Raw genomic sequence first — 2,010 nt, 5'->3', positions numbered from 1 at the left:
CTTGCGTGAATTATTAGCGCATGCTTTTTGCCTAACAAGTTTTTGGCGCCGCTGCCGGGAACTCGGTGTTAATTTGTTTAGTTTATGTTCTTGCCATTAGTGGTCATTAGGATTAATTGATTAAGACTTGTTACTTACTACTTCCGGTTGTGTTCCACGTACTCTAGCGAGCGTTTATACAAACACGTTCTCGCACTCGCAAGAGAAATCTGGATAAAGCTGAGGAAACAAATAAAGTTCTTGACTTTCCGGAGAAGATAGTTTTTGTAGATTCGGATAAAGAGAGTGAAAAGAAAGAACCTGAAATAATGGATGATCATCTAGCTCAAGCTAATCAAGCTCTTATGCACTTTTCTCGGCCTAAAATTGATGACATTCAGTCAAGCATCATTCATCCGGCTATTGAGGCCAATACTTTTGAAATCAAGTCGGGCATTATTCAGATGGTGCAGAATTCTGTTTCTTTCGGAGGGGCTGCGACTGAAGATCCCAACATGCATATCAGGAATTTTGTCGAGATATGTGGTACTTTCAAATATAATGGTGTTATTGATGAGGCTATCAAGCTGAGGCTTTTCCCACTCTCTCTAAGGGACAAAGCTAAGGACTGGTTACATCCTTTACCAGCTGGGTCCATCACTACTTAGCAAAATCTTGTGCAAAAGTTTCTGGTGAAGTTCTTTCCAATGGCCAAAACTACAGCTATGAGGAGTGCTCTTACTCAATTTGTGCAGCAGCCAGGAGAATCTATGTGCGAGGCTTGGGAGCGCTACAAGGAGATGTTAAGAAAGTGTCCACATCATGGTATGCCTGACTGGATGGTGATCACTATTTTCTAACAATGGTTTGGGGGTCCAATCTCGACCCATGCTCGATGCAGCTTCTGGAGGCGCTTTGTGGGCCAAAAGCTATACTGAGGCCTATAATCTCATTGAAACTATGGCTGCAAATGAGTATCAAAACCTGACTCAAAGGATGATGCTTGGGAAGGTAGCAGGTATTCTGGAAGTTGATACAGCTATAGTTATTGCAGCGCAGCTCAAGGCGCTGACTATGAAGGTCGATTCTTTAACCAACTATGGCATAAATCAAATAGCTAGTGTCTGTGAGCTTTGTGCAAGCTCTCATGCTATGGATCAGTGTTCTCTTGCTAATGAATCTGTTTAGTATGTGAACAATTTTCAGAGATCGCAGCAGCCTGTGCCCGCTACTTATCATCCTAATAACAGAAATCATCCCAATTTCAGCTGGAGTAATAATCAGAATGCTGTTCAGCAACCATATCAGCAAGCTGCAAATAAATAGTTTAATCCACCTGGATTCCAGCAACCTCAACAATTTACTCATAGGCAACCATATCCTCAACAAGGAGGTGTTGCTCCACCTTCTAGTGCTGATTTCGAGGAGTTAAAGCTGTTGTGCAAAAGTCAGGTTGTTTCTATCAAGACCTTGGAAAATCAAATTGGACAAATAGCCAATGCCTTGCTCAATCGTCAACCTGGCACACTTCCCAGTAATACTGAAGTGACAGGCAGGAAGGAAGCTAAAGAGCAAGTCAAAGCTGTCACCTTAAGGTCTGGAAAAGTTGCTGATGCTGAAAAAGCAAAAGATGTAGAAGTTGAAGTTGTAGATGAAGAAGGAATGCAAAAGGAGAAAGAGGCGGAACCAAGGAAGACTATTGTTGAACACACTCTGCCTGAGGGTAATACATGGGAGAAATGACTTTATCCTCCACCACTTTTTCCTAAGCGATTGCAAAAACAAAAGCTGGACAAGCAATTTGGTAAGTTTCTGGAGGTGTTCAAGAAACTTCACATCAACATACCTTTCGCTGAGGCTCTTGAGCAAATGCCTAGTTATGCGAAATTCATGAAAGGTATTCTTTCAAGGAAGGTGAAGCTGGATGATCTTGATATCGTTGCTCTAATGGAAGAGTGTAGTGCCGAGCTACAACAAAAGTTACCTCCAAAGCTTAAGGATCCAAGTAGCTTCACCATTCCTTGCACCATT

General features: G+C 42.1%; 1 non-coding gene across 1 annotated transcript; it reads right to left on the bottom strand.

Moving 5' to 3' along the window:
• Positions 1–701: 701 nt before the first annotated feature.
• On the bottom strand, positions 702–808 carry LOC141675666 (small nucleolar RNA R71). Its single transcript, XR_012556308.1, has one exon. It is a non-coding gene; the product is annotated as a small nucleolar RNA R71 (small nucleolar RNA).
• Between the last annotated feature and the right edge of the window lie 1,202 nt (positions 809–2,010).

The sequence above is a fragment of the Apium graveolens genome, chromosome 7 (genome assembly GCF_009905375.1).
Source record: "Apium graveolens cultivar Ventura chromosome 7, ASM990537v1, whole genome shotgun sequence".
NCBI classification, from domain to species: Eukaryota; Viridiplantae; Streptophyta; class Magnoliopsida; order Apiales; family Apiaceae; genus Apium; species Apium graveolens.
Note: the sequence above shows the minus strand (reverse complement) of the source record. Positions and strands in the feature narration are given on the sequence as shown.